Here is a 15,189-nt window from a genome sequence, read left to right on the forward strand (position 1 = left end):
TGTTCCCTTCTCTTTTCACCGCACTTCATTATTTTACTTGCATTCTAGTCTTGGCTTAGTCTTTTACTTTCCCTCTGTCCGGTCCGCTCCCTTCGCGGAAAGAGCTGCTTCTGTAGTAGGGGATCTCTGTGTATAGTCATAATCTAGTGAATAGTCCCGCCCATGTGCGTGGACCCCGGCAATCAAAAATAATCTCTTAAATTGTCAAAATAATGCAGAAACTGCAAAGACACTTAAGAGAGAATTTAAAGACAAATAATGCAGCCTATATCCACAGGCTACACTGTCCAGTACTTCAACTAGAAATTCCACCAAAAATCACCACACACAGCCCAGCCTGCTAGTTTCTACCATAGAGAAACCTGCCTCCCCCAGTCATAGACTCAGGAATGATAGAGAGGAAGGTAGGGACAGACAAGCCCCATAGGCTGCCATTATGTGGCTTAAATAGGATACTGTGCCTTTAAGAGAACTTTCCAGAACTTCTCCCAGTATCCCAGAATGCATAGCAGGTCCCTCTACTTTCAGTTCTTTTTTCCGGCTCCTGCTTACAGGACCCTGGCATTGAGCTCTTCCTTTTTCAAGGGTTTATTGGAATTGTTTTTGCACTTTTGCTTTCTAAAAAGTGTTGCTGTTTACTTCTTGGTGTTCTCTTCTCCTTTTTGTGCTGTTTTAGGCGTTTTGGGGCTCCAAATTGCCTGGCCTTTTTGTTAAGTGCCCAGCATGTGAGAGGAAGAAGGCCAAGAGCGACCCCCATGATGTCTGCATCGTGTGCCTTCCAGAAGATCATGTCCCTGAGGATTGTGTCATCTTCCAGCAGTTTACTGCTCGGACCCTGAGGGACAGATTGAAGATCAGGCTGGCTGGCCTGGAGGATAGGCGTCTGCGGGCTGCAGGTGGGTCTAGGCAGCCTGGGAAGGTTCCCTCTGCCTCTGCTGAGGCCCCTGGGGGGCTCCCCGGGGGCAGGAAGTCCAGCAAACGGTCCCATTCTCCGTCGACGTCGATGGCATCGACGACGGCGTCGAGAGGGATGACGACGGCGTGCTCCCCTTCTCCCCGGGGCTCCGGGTCGAGACGCCGTGGCGGCTCGCCGTCGAAGGAGAAGCCGACGTCGAAGCCACCGTCGACGTCATCGTCTTCGTCGACATCGAGATCTTCCTACCGACGCCGAAGGCAAAGTGACGTAATGGCGCTCGCCGTCGACGCGGCACCGACGCTCGCCGTCGAGGCGACACCGTCGATCGCCGTCGAGGCGACACCGTCGATCGACGTCGAGGGGCTCCTCGACGTCGGGAACATCGAGACGACGGCGGCGTTCGTCGTCGAAGACGGAACGCCCGACGTCGAGAGGGCGACGTGAGAAGTCGCGGAAGAGGAGGTCGACGTCGAGGAGTCGACGGTCGACGTCGAGGAGTCGACGGTCGACGCCGAGGAGAAGAGGGTCGACGCCGAGGGGACGGCGATCGACGCCGGAGTCCAGGAGGCGCCATTCGACGCCGGAGAAGCGTCGCTCGGCGTCCAGCAGACAGCGGTCAGCGTCGAGGAGTAGGTCACCCTCTCCAAAACGGCAGAAAAGGGACTCTAGTCCCAGGAGTCACGCTGCTTCCAGTGGGGGGCACAAGAGGAAGCGGTCGCCTGCGGATGGGGATGGCTCTCCTCGCCCTTCGCCTAAAGGGTCACCGGGCTCGGTGTACTCGGAAGTGTACACCCCATCTCGGCCAAGGACTCCGACTCCTCCCCCTGTTCCTAAGGAGGACCCTCCGCCCAAACCGCCACTGCCTTCAGGAGACCCTCCTCCACCTCCGGTCCCTCCACATGGGCCTACCCCGCAGCCGAAGGTTCCTCCTCCGAGGTCCACTTCCCTGCCGTCCCTGCCTGTTCCTCCTAAGGGGACTCCGAAACCCAGGGAGGATCCGACAAAACCCCGTGAGGAACCACGGAAGACCCCTCCACGGAGACCGAAGGAACGCCCGCGAGCGGGCAGGTCTCGCTCTCGCTCTGGGAGGAAGGAGAGATCGCGGCGCAGATCATCCACGAGATCGAGACACCGCCATAGGAGGCGCGAATCTCGCTCCCACACGAGGTCCTCTGGAACAAGGGATTATTCCCCAACCCTATCGGGGTCACCGGACACCAGAGTGTCCCCGATAGATGACCTGGTGGCCTTTCAGGACGTCCTGTTGAGGGGCGCTGCGAAGCTAGGCATATCCCTGACGGTGCCTACTCCAAAGACGTCGGTCATTTTCGAGACTCTCCATCAGAAGCATTTGGCTCGTCCTCTCCTGCCTCTGGTGCCGGGCCTGGAAGAACCGGCTATGGCTCTGTTTCTCACCCCGGCGGTGACGAGAGCGGCTCCGTCAAGATTACTAAAGAAGTACCGGGCTCCCGACTCGGATCCGGCCTTTTTGAGAGCGGAGCCTCCGCCTGACTCTGTCATCGTCACGGCGGCCCGCAAGCAGCATGCCACTACTCCGTCCTCCACGGTTCCCCCGGACAAGGAGTCAAGGTGGATGGATTCGGCGGGGAGAAAGGTCTGTGGAACCTCAGCCACATCCATGAAAGCGGCGAGTGCCACGGCTCTGTTGGGCCGCTACGACCGCGCCCTCTGGGACTCCCTCGAGCGCTTTGCGGAGCATTTGCCTCGGGAGCAGCGTGAAGACTTCATGGAAGTCCTGAGTGAGGGGATGCTGGTGGCCAACCAGATAATCAGCGCGGCAGCGGACTCTTCCCTGTTGGCGGCTCACGGATTCTGCCACGGAATCAACCAACGGCGCCACGCATGGCTCCGGCTTACGTCCCTGAAACCGGACGCACAGCAGAGGGTGGCCAATCTGCCGTTCTCCGGAGAGACCCTCTTCGGAAAGCATGTGGTTGATGAAATGGCCCGCATGAAGGCGGAGGCAGAAACACTTACGGCTGTGGGCCTGGAGAAGCCCAAGGAGACCAAGAAGCAGTACCGCCCCTTCCAGCGGCGGACAGGGCAGAGGAAGAGGACAGGCTTCGGGGCACTCGCAACAGCAGCAGCAGTTCCGTAAGCCGTTCCAGAAGCGGCAGAAGGGCAGGGGAGGCCAGCAGTCGGCTCCGGCGCCCAAGGGCCAGGCTGGGTCTAGGCCCTTGGAACTTACTTCCCCCAGATCCGTTACCCACTCCGGTAGGGGGAAGCATACAACTTTTTCTGGCAGAGTGGAGAAAAATTACTCAGGACAAGTGGGTGCTGAATATTGTTTGCAATGGATACAGTCTTCGGTTCACCAGCCCTCCTCCAGCGATTTCCCCCGGTCAGCTCGCAGTTTCAACTGCGCGAGCTTCAGGCGGAAGCGGATGTCCTGTTAAGGAAAAGGGCGATAGAAGACGTACCTCGGTCTCAGAGAGGAAGAGGTCTGTACTCCCGGTTCTTTCTGGTTCGCAAGAAGGACAAGAACGAGTTCAGGCCCATTCTGGATTTGCGACAAGCAAACAAATGGATTCGCGGGGAAAAGTTCTGCATGCTGTCGTTGCATCAGATTTACCCTCAGTTGCAACAGGGAGACTGGCTTTGCGCTATAGACCTACAGGATGCTTACTTCCATGTGCCCATTGCACACAAACACATGAAGTTCCTGCGGTTCCAAGTCGGCACCAATCACTATCAATACACAGTACTCCCATTCGGACTGAAGTCTGCGCCGAGAACGTTCTCGAAGTGCATGGCGGTGGTAGCAGCACACCTGAGGAAGACCAAGGTGTTCGTCTACCCTTACTTGGATGATTGGTTGATCAAGGCATCCTCCTTCTCGGAAGCGCGAGCACACTTCCAGAAGACGTGCGTTCTCCTGAACAAGCTGGGGCTGCACATCAACATGGCCAAGTCTGTCCCGACTCCGGTCCAATGCATACAGTACTTGGGAGCCTCCATCAATACGCTGTCAGCAAGCGTGTCTCCTTCGGAAGAGCGACGATTATCACTCCTTCGGAAGGCTCAGGCTCTTATGACGACTCCATCTACAACAGTGAGGACGGTGTCTTCTCTACTGGGATCAATGGCCTCTTGTATCTTCCTGACGCCACACGCACGACTGCACATGAGACCGTTGCAGGAGTGCTTGGAGGACCAGTGGGATCAGAGGAAAGGATCTTGGGACGACAAGATTCGACTGTCGCTGCATGCTCTTCAGTCTCTGAAGTGGTGGTGTTCGGCGGAGAATCTCCTCAGAGGGGTTCCCTTTCACAAGGACATTCCCACGCAGACTGTCGTGACGGATGCGTCTCTTCTGGGATGGGGAGCGCACTCCGGGACTCTACAGATTCAAGGCACGTGGTCACCGATGGAGGCCACGTATCACATCAATTTCCTGGAACTCAGGGCTGTTCACTTGGCACTGAAGGCCTTTCTTCCGTCCTTCCGGACCAACTCTCTGCTTGTACAGACGGACAATACCACCACGATGTATTACCTCAACAAGCAGGGGGGCTCGAGATCGCGCACTCTGTCACAGGAGGCGCAGACGATCTGGCACTGGCTCCTGGCCAGAGGACTGGCGATAACGGCCACCCATCTACCAGGTGTGCAGAATGTTCAGGCAGACGCACTGAGCAGACTGCTTCAGGAAAACCACGAATAGGTCATAAACGACGAAGTACTAGGAGAAGTCTTCGCACGGTGGGGAACTCCAGACGTAGATTTGTTCGCCACCACCGAAAACAGCAAGTGCAGAGACTTCGCCTCCAGGTACTTCCAGCAAGGGACGCTGGGGAATGCATTATGGATCGACTGGACGAACAGCTTTCTGTACGCCTTTCCTCCCATTCCCCTGATTCCGGCGGTGCTCATCAAGCTGGCCCGGTCCAGAGCTCGGATGATACTCATCGCCCCGGAGTGGCCCAGGCAGTGGTGGTTCACGGACCTGCTTCACCGGTCTCTCCTTCCTCACATTCGGTTGCCGTGCAGGCCGGACCTTCTCACGAAGTTCGGGGGACGGATGTTACACCCCAACCTCTCGTCTTTGAGTTTGGCGGCATGGCTCCTGAGAGAGTGCAATATGGCCATCTGAATCTGCCCGATGATTGCATGGACATACTGAAGGAGTCCAAGAGACCTTCCACTAGGACTTCATATGCTTACAAGTGGAAGCGGTTTTGTATCTGGTGCCAGTCTAAGAACCATGATCCTACGACCTGTAAGGAGGATGTCATCCTTCCTTACCTTTTACATTTGGCGCAGTCTGGCCTTCATGTGCATTCCATTAAGGTTCATCTGGCTGCATTGACTGCCTACAGGAAATGCCCTTCACAGACTTCCTTTTTCCAGATCCCCGTGATCAAAGATTTTCTGGAAGGATTGAAGAAAGTATTCCCTCCTGTCAGGCTTCCCTCGCCTTCGTGGGAATTGAATGTGGTGCTGTCCAGATTGATGAAGGAACCTTTTGAACCTATTCATAAGGCTTCGTTGCAGCACCTGTCCTGGAAGGCGGCGTTCCTCGTGGCCATTACATCGGCCCGCAGGGTGAGTGAAATTCAGGCGTTGTGTTGTAATGAACCTTATACTGTATTTCATGCTGCCAAGGTTGTTATGCGTACTCACCCTAAATTCCTTCCCAAGGTTATTTCTGATTTTCATGTTAACCAGACTATAACCTTCATCCCCAGCGGAGAGGTCTCTCCATTCTCTGGATGTTAGGAGGGTGTTGAAATTTTATCTGGATAAAATCAAAGATATTCGTAGGTCTGACCAGTTGTTTATCAATTATGGATCGGTCAGGACAGGTCTGGCGACCCCTAAGCAGTCCATCTCTAGGTGGATTGTGTCCTGCATACAATTATGTTACCAAAATGCTAATAAGACCATAGGAGGTAAGCCTAAGGCTCATTCCACCAGGGGCAAAGCTGCCACGACGGCTCTGCTCCGTAACGTGCCGGTTGCTGAAATCTGCAAGGCAGCCACTTGGAAGTCGGTTCATACCTTTGCTAAGCATTACTGCCTGGACACTGACGCCAGGGCAGACGCTCAGGTTGGACAGGCTTCGCTGCGGAATTTGTTCGCGCAATAGTGGCATTGTGTATTTATTCTCCACCACCGCTTAGGTGTGGGGATGGGCTTGCCATTCTATTCACTAGATTATGACTATACACAGAGATCCGCTACTACAGAAGGAGTAGTTTCTGTCCTGTAACTCCAGTTCTGTAGTAGGGGTATCTCTGTTATAGTCATAAGCGCCCGCCCTCCTCCCCGGTGGAGATTTTTCATCATGTAAAGAATGCGACAGGTCAGGCGTGCTTCGCCTTCAAAAAGAACTGAAAGTAGAGGGACCTGCTATGCATTCTGGGATACTGGGAGAAGTTCTGGAAAGTTCTCTTAAAGGCACAGTATCCTATTTAAGCCACATAATGGCAGCCTATGGGGCTTGTCTGTCCCTACCTTCCTCTCTATCATTCCTGAGTCTTTGACTGGGGGAGGCAGGTTTCTCTATGGTAGAAACTAGCAGGCTGGGCTGTGTGTGGTGATTTTCGGTGGAATTTCTAGTTGAAGTACTGGGCAGTGTAGCCTGTGGATATAGGCTGCATTATTTGTCTTTAAATTCTCTCTTAAGTGTCTTTGCAGTTTCTGCATTATTTTGACAACTTAAGAGATTATTTTTGATTGCCGGGGTCCACGCACATGGGCGGGATTATTCACTAGATTATGACTATAACAGAGATACCCCTACTACAGAACTGGAGTTACAGGACAGAAACTACTCCTTCCTCGATCCAATTTCACTCCATCTTGGTTCCTCCAGCGTTGTGCCTCACTGAAGCCACCATATTGGTTAGTGCATGCTCGAGTGTTTTTCGCTTCCTGCGATGTGCGGCACACCCAGAGCTGGGATGGGTTTCAAGTACTCAACTTATTGCTTGCCTGGCGACTTTTGGATATTGTTGTAGGCCAGTTTTAATGGCATGTTCTACATTTTCTGTGTGTTTTCTGAGCCCCCTCTTCCTCTCAGTGCTATTTTTTACCTTCTCGTTGCGCCACACTTTATGCTTTTATCTGAATTTTGCACTGAGTTGCAATTGGCTTTGCCTATTGCTCCCTCGCTGTCTGTGCCACTGTCTTCAAGGACACAGTTTCTTCCTGGCTTGAACCTTACTGCATCTTTGGTCCCCTAAAATTGTGCCACACTAGAGCTGTCATATTGGTTAGTGCGCGCTCTATTGTTTTATCATCCCATCATGTGCAGACCATTCCAGGGCTATATAGGTATGGCTGCACTGCAGATGTGCAGAAGACGACCGTTGGTGCAGTTAAAGCAAGCCTGTTAGCACTCTTCTGCACACTGTTAGGCGCAGGGCCAGAGATGCTGCCAATTTTACTGCCAACCATTGTACTAAAATAAACAGGGACATTTTTTATCTCTTTGTAACTCACCAACTAGAAATCAATCAATCAATCAATGACATTTATAGAGCGCACTACATACCCGTAGGGTCTCAAGGCGCTGGGGGTGGGGGGGGGGGGGGGGGGGGGGTGCCGCTACTGCTCGAACAGCCAGGTCTTCAGCTTCTTACTGAAGGAGAGGTGGTCTTGGGTCAGTATCAGGCCTTGACAAATCTACAAGCTTTGGCGAATCAGATTTTATGAGAGCGAGCTATATTTAGGGCCTAGGCCCCTTCTGGTGAGCTGACAGACCTGTGTTCTGTTTACTCACAAAGTGAAGGAGCATTGAAGATGTTTTTAAAACTTGTTTTTATCTTGTCACATTTATTCTGTGTTCAGAGGGAAGAAGTCAAAAGCAAGTTTACATCTACAATTACTTTACTTTCTCTGCCTGCAAAAATGTGAGGATTTTGTAAAGTGAACTGTCTGACAAACGTGCTGCACAAAAAGTATGAAATGAAAGGCTGTAAGACACGGGTACTCATAGTACGGCCTGCGGGCCGCCAGCGGCCCAGCAAGCCTCTTGCGGCCCAGCAAGCCTCCTTGGCGGCCCGTGGACCTTGCAGACATTGTACCTATGTTTAAAAAAAAAAAATTATAGAGTGTCGGCAAACACCGCCTCAGCAGAGCGGACTCCAAGACACTGCTCTATGGGGGCCGGGCGATTCACAACAAAGCCTCATTAACAAGTAAATGGTATTTTAAAGACCTGTGAAGTACTCTGGTGCGGCTGTGTCTGTGCCCGGAAAGCTGGGGTGAGGTTGATAGAGGGTGACAAACAGAGGGAGATAGAGGGAGGAAGAGACACAGAGGGAGGGAGAGAGAGGGAAACAGAGAGAGGGAGCCAGAAAGAGAGGGGGAGGGAGACAGAGGGAGGGAGACTGAGAGAGGGAGAGAGACAGAGAGAGGGAGACGGAGGGAGGGAGACAGAGAAAGAGGAAGGTAGAGGGAGGGAGAGGTAGACAGAGAGAAGGAGACAGAGAGAGGGAAACAGAGAGAGAGAGACCAAGAGAGATGGAGACACAGAGAGAGAGAGAGGGAGACTGAGGGATGGAGACAGAGGGCCACAGACAGAGGGAGACAGACAGAGGTAGACAGACAGAGGAAGGAGGGCGATAGAGGGAGGGAGACAGAGGGAGACAGAGAGAGCGAGGGAGACAGAATGAGTGAGACAGAGGGAGACGGTGAGGGAGGGAGGGAGACAGACACAGAGGTAGAGACAGAGGCAGAGACAGGAACGGGCAGGCAGAGACTGACAGAGAGAGAGATGGAGAGAGAGAAAGAGGGGGAGACAGGGACAAACAGAGACAGGGACAGACAGAGGCAGAGACTGAGACAGACAGAGACAGAGAGAGGGAGGGAGGCAGAGGGTGACAGAGGGAGGGAGTCAGAGGGAGACATAGGGAGTGAGAGGGAGACAGACAGAGGGAGGCAGAGGGAGACCGACAGAGAGAGGGAGGCAGAGTGAGGGAGACAGAAGGAGGGAGACTGGGAGACAGAGGGTCGGAGGCAGAGGTAGGGCGACAGACAGGGCAACAGACAGGGAGACAGAAGGAGGTAGACAGATAGAGGGAGACAGAGGGAGGTAGACAGACAGAGGGAGTCTGAGGGAGGGAGACAGACTGAGGGAGGGAGACAGAGAGAGACAGAGGGAGGCAGACAGAGAAAGGAAGGTGATGGAGGGAGACAGAGAGCGAGGGAGACTGCGTGAGTGAGGCAGAGGGAGACGGAGAGAGAGAGGGAGGGAGGGAGACCGAGAGAGGGAGGGAGACAGACACACAGAGGTAGAGACAGAGGCAGACAGAGACAGATAGAGACAGGGGCAGACAGAGACAGACAGGGAGACGGAGAGAGAGAAAGAGGGAGGGAGGCAGGGACAAACAGACAGGGACAGACAGAGGCAGAGACTGAGACAGACAGAGAGGCAGAGAGACAAAGATAGGGAGACTGAGGGAGAGAGAGGGAGGGAGGAAGAGGGTGACGGAGGGAGGGAGACGGAGACAAAGGGAGACAGCGAAAGAGAGAGACCGAGGGAGGGAGGGAGACAGATAGAGGGAGACAGAGAGCGCGAGGGAGACAGTGAGTGAGACAGAGGGAGAGAGAGGGAGGGAGACAGAGGGAGGGAGACAGACACACAGAGGTAGGGACAGAGGCAGACACAGGAACAGGGGCAGACAGAGGCAGAGATGGAGAGAGAGAAAGGGGGGAGACAGGGACAGACAGAGACTGAGAGAGACAGAGAGGGAGACAGAGGGAGAGAGAGGGGGGAGGCAGAGGGTGACAGAGGGAGGTAGACCGAGACAAAGGTAGACAAAGAAGGAGGGAGACAGAGGGAGGCAAAGGGAGACAGAGGAAGGGAGTCAGGGGGAGACAGAGGGAGGGAGGCAGAGGGAGACAGACAGAGAGAGGGAGACAGACAGAGGGAGGGAGACAGAGAGCGAGAGGGAGGCAGAGGGAGGGAGACAGAGGGAGGGAGACAGATGGAGGGAGACAGAGGGTGGGAGGCAGAGGGAGGGAGGCAGAGGGAGGGAGACAGAGGGCAACAGACAGGGGGAGACAGACAAAGGGAGACAGACAGAGGCAGGAGGGAGGTAGACAGATAGAGGGAGACAGAGGGAGGTAGACAGATAGAGGGAGACAGAGGAAGGTAGACAGACAGAGGGAGTCTGAGGGAGGGAGACTGACCGAGGGAGACTGAGGGAGGGAGACAGAGAGAGACAGAGAGAGAGGGAGAGAGAGAGAGAGGGAGAACGATGGAGACAGAGAGGGAGAGCTGGAGGGAGACAGAGACAGAGAGATGGAGACCGAGAGAGAGAGGGAGAGGGAGACAGAGGGACAGAGACAGAGGGAGGGAGACAAAGGGAGACAGACAGAGGCAGGAGGGCGATAGAGGGAGGGAGACAGATAGAGGGAGACAGAGAGAGCGAGGGAGACAGAATGAGTGAGACAGAGGGAGACGGTGAGAGAGGGAGGGAGGGAGACAGACACACAGAGGTAGAGACAGAGGCAGAGACAGGAATGGGCAGGCAGAGACTGACAGAGAGAGAGAGATGGGGAGTGAGAAAGAAGGGGGGAGACAGGGACAAACAGAGACAGGGACAGACAGAGGCAGAGACTGAGACAGACAGAGACAGAGGGAGTCTGAGGGAGGGAGACAGACTGAGGGAGGGAGACAGAGAGAGACAGAGGGAGGCAGACAGAGAAAGGAAGGTGATGGAGGGAGACAGAGAGCGAGGGAGACTGAGTGAGTGAGGCAGAGGGAGACGGAGAGGGAGGGAGACCGAGAGAGGGAGGGAGACAGACACACAGAGGTAGAGACCGAGGCAGACAGAGACAGATAGAGACAGGGGCAGACAGAGACAGACCGGGAGATGGAGAGAGAGAAAGAGGGAGGGGGACAGGGACAAACAGACAGGGACAGACAGAGACTGAGACAGACAGAGGGCGACAGACAGGGGGAGACAGACAAAGGGAGACAGACAGAGGCAGGAGGGAGGTAGACAGATAGAGGGAGACAGAGGGAGGTAGACAGATAGAGGGAGACAGAGGAAGGTAGACAGACAGAGGGAGTCTGAGGGAGGGAGACTGAGGGAGAGAGACAGAGAGAGAGGGAGAGAGAGGGAGAAGGATGGAGACAGAGACAGAGATAGAGAGGGAGAGCTGGAGGGAGACAGAGACAGAGAGATGGAGACCGAGAGAGAGAGGGAGACAGAGGGACAGAGACAGAGGGCCGCAGACAGTGGGAGGCAGACAGAGAAAGGAGGGCGATCGAGGGAGGGAGACAGATAGAGGGAGACAGAGAGAGAGGGGGAGACAGAGTGAGTGAGGCAGAGGGAGACGGAGAGAGAGGGAGGGAGGGAGACAGAGAGGGAGGGAGACAGACACACAGAGGTAGAGACAGAGGCAGAACAGACAGGAGCAGACAGAGACAGAGAGACGGAGAGAGAGAAAGAGGGACGGAGACCGGGTCAAACAGACGGGGACAGAGATAGAGGCAGAGACTGAGACAGACAGAGAGGCAGAGAGACAAAGAGAGAGAGGGAGACGGAGGGAGAGAGAGAGGGAGGGAGGGAGACAGAGACAAAGGGAGAAAGAGAGAGACGAGGGAGGGAGGGAGACAAAGGGAGACAGAGGGAGGGAGTCAGGGGAGATAGGGAAGGAGAGGGGGACAGACAGAGGGAGGGAGACAGAGGGAGGGAGGGAGAGAGAGGGAGACTGAGGGAGGGAGACTGAGGGAGGGAGACAGAGAGAGAGGGAGGCAGAGGGAGGGAAATAGAGGGAGGGAGACAGAGGGAGGGAGACAGAGGGAGACAAAGGGAGAGAGACAGAGGGAGGAAGACAGAGGTAGGGAGACAGGGTGAGTGAGACAGAGGTAGACAAACAGAGGGAGACCGACAGAGGGAGACAGATAGAGGGAGACAGGCAGAGGGAGGAGGGAAACAGCGGGAGGTAGACAGACTGAGGGAGGGAGACAGAGAGAGATAGGGAGAGGAATGGAGACACAGAGAGCTGGAGGGAGACAGAGAGGGAGACAGCGGGAGGCAGAGGGAGACCTAGAGAGGGGAAGGGAGACAGAGGGAGGGAGAGAGAGAGGTAGGGAGGGAGGGCGACAGAGAGAGGGAGACAGAGGGTGGGAGGCAGAGGGTGACAGACAGAGGGTGACAGACAGAGGGCGACAGACAGAGGGAGACAGAGGGAGACAGACAGAGGGAGCGAGATAGAGGGAGCGAGACAGACAGAAGGAGACAGAGAGAGGTAGACAGACAGAGGGAGACTGAGGGAGGGAGGGAGAGAGAGAGAGAGAGAGATAGTGAGTGGGACAGACGGAGACAGGGAGAGAGAGGGAGGGAGAGGGAGGGAGACAGAGAGAGAGATTGAGGGAGACAGACAGAGAGAGGAAGGGAGAGATAGAGAGAGGGAGGGAGACAGAGAGAGAGAAAGGTGTGTGTGCCGGGTCTGGTGGCTCAGTAGACAAAGGCGTCCGCTGCAGGGGCCTGTGTTCAACCTCATGGTCACAGTTTTCTTTTTGCTCTAGCCCCGCCCCTCTCCCCAACTGACCCCGCCCCCACCGGTGCAACCCTCTGCCACAAAGGACACTGTACATTTGGTCCCTAAGAGAAAGTTTGTGAGTACCCAGGCTGTAGGATATCATGTTTTATTCTAACACACATTCACATCGCTAAACAAGCATTGGCATGGCCAATAGGTCTCGCATTTGGGACCTTATAAGTGTTTAGCCATGCAACAATTGGTGTTGTCGCACCAAGGATATTCTGCTGCATAACTAAATACTTATAGGGTGCAAAAAGCGAGACCTATTGGCTATGTCAATGCTTGATTGTTTTCTCGTTGCTGTTTTGTTTAAGTTACCAGATCTACAATAGCTAGACATGGTTTTGGTAACAATTCTTTGCATCAAATGAACTTGTTTTCATTGCTCTGAATGTTGTTTCCATTATGGTTGTAGGAAGCAGCCATTCCCGGGGTGTGGGGGCTGCCCATGCGCCGAACTTTGCAAATGAGGAAAAGCATGGTGCAGGCGCAATTTACAAGTGTGGAGTGATTGAGCCCCAGGCAGCATGACTCACTCACACAGGAGTTCATGCACTGCACCTGCATACTCGTGCACTGACGGCTGGTGGTGTGTGTGCCTGGTGAAAGCATGCACTGATGGCTGGTGGTGTGTGTGCCTGGTGAAAGCATGCACTGACGGCTGGTGGTGTGTGTGCCCGGTGGAAGCGTGCACTGACGGCTGGTGCTGTGTGTGCCCGGTGGAAACGAACCCGCCCCGCCTCCCAGCTGAGACGCCCTCCCACTGACCAGAACAGCGCTCCACCACCGGAAAGCGCCGTGACTCGCTCCTGTCCCTTGGGCTGAGTGGTCGCTCCCCAGTGTATTCCTGCATCAGTCGGTATCGTTGCTTGGCTGCCTATCTGCATTTTGCCTCATTATTGCTGCCTGCTGTGTGCCTGCTTGCCGCTCTGTACATTCAGCATTTGTGGATTTTAAAAGCGCCGCTTTTTCAGCATTTGCGCATTTCCGCTGGGCTCCCCCCTCCGCCTCCATCTTGCCTCTGTTGTTGTTGTGCTGATCTTTAGCCCGCCCCGCCTCCCAGCTGAGACGCCCTCGCCCCTCCCCCGCCACTATCCATATATGACAGGAGTTCCCGCGCGCAGCGTTCACGCGCAGCGACCGCGCCCAACCCGCGCCGAAGGTGCGCCAAAGGTAAGCCCGTCTACGCCCGTCCGCGCCTGGACCGCGCCTAGCGCCAGACCCCCTGCCCCTCGCGCTGCCCAGCCCCCCGCATTACCTACGATGCCGCCACCCTCCTAGCCCTTAACTCCGGTCGCGCCCCAAACTGCGTCCAAGCCGCTCCCGGACACACCCATGGACCTTTCTCCTGCTACTCCTGCAAATTCATCGGCACCGACAACATCTCCGCTACGACCACACCACAGACTCCTGACCCCAACCACCTACAATGCATCCTTCTCAACACCCGATCAGTCCACAGACACGCCATTGACCTATGGAATCTACTAGACACCATCTCTCCGGACGTCGCCTTCCTAACAGAAACCTGGATGAACGCTTCCTCCGCCCCAGACATCACCATTGCCATCCCTGAAGATTATAAGATCATTCGTAAGGACCGCACCGACCACACAGGAGGAGGAATCGCTATCGTCCATAAGAAGTCAATCCGCATCTCAACCAGCTCTGACGCCAATCTCACCAACTCTGAACACCTTCACTTCCAGATCCACATCGACCCCAAGACCACACTCAGAGGCACTCTCCTCTACAGACCACAAGGACCCCGCGCAAAATTCAGTGAAGACATCACGGACTTCATCACTCCTCACGCGCTCCCCTCCAAAGACTACATCCTTCTGGGAGACCTCAATTTTCACCTTGAAAAGATCAACGACCGCAACACCACCACCCTCTTGGACAATCTCGCCAACCTCGGACTTAAACAACTGGTCACGTCCCCCACCCACATCGCAGGTCACACACTCGACCCCATCTTCACCTCCAGCAACCATGTCTCCTTCAGCCACACTACGGAGCTCCTCTGGACCGACCACAGCTGCGTTCACTTCACCTACAACAAACCAAAACCCACCAACCACCTCCAACCAACTCTGCAAAGAAACTGGAACAAAATCACCACGGACCAGATCTCCGCATCGCTCCTTCTAAACACCCCAGCCCACTCTTCTAACGCAAACGAAGCCGCCGCCAACCTCACCCTATGGTTATCCAACACCGCCGACACCTTAGCACCACTGAAGAAACGTCAAAACAAACCTGCCAGCAAAAAGGCCTCATGGTTCAACGATGATCTTAATAAGTCCAAGAAACTCTGCCGCTCCCTCGAAAAGGCCTGGAAAAAAGACCCAACTACCAGCACCAAGGACGCCTTCAAAAACGCCACCCGCACTCACCACCAACTAATCCGAAAGGCCAAGAAAACAGCATTCAAGGATCGACTTGACAACAACGCCCACAACAGCAAGGAACTTTATAACATCGTCAAGGAATTTTCCAATCCCTCGGCCAACTCCAACGACATCACCCCCTCTCAAGCCCTCTGCGACTCCCTAGCCTCATTCTTCCACAACAAGATTGCAGACATCCACAACAGCTTCGACAACCAACCCGGAAAACAACCCACCCTACCTTTTGCTGAACATTCTCCCCCCGTGAACACCCTTAACGACTGGAACCCAATCTCCACTGAGGACACCATCTGCCTGATGAACTCCATCCACTCAGGATCCCCCACAGAC

The sequence above is a fragment of the Lissotriton vulgaris genome, chromosome 6 (assembly GCF_964263255.1).
Source record: "Lissotriton vulgaris chromosome 6, aLisVul1.2, whole genome shotgun sequence".
Taxonomy (NCBI): domain Eukaryota; kingdom Metazoa; phylum Chordata; class Amphibia; order Caudata; family Salamandridae; genus Lissotriton; species Lissotriton vulgaris.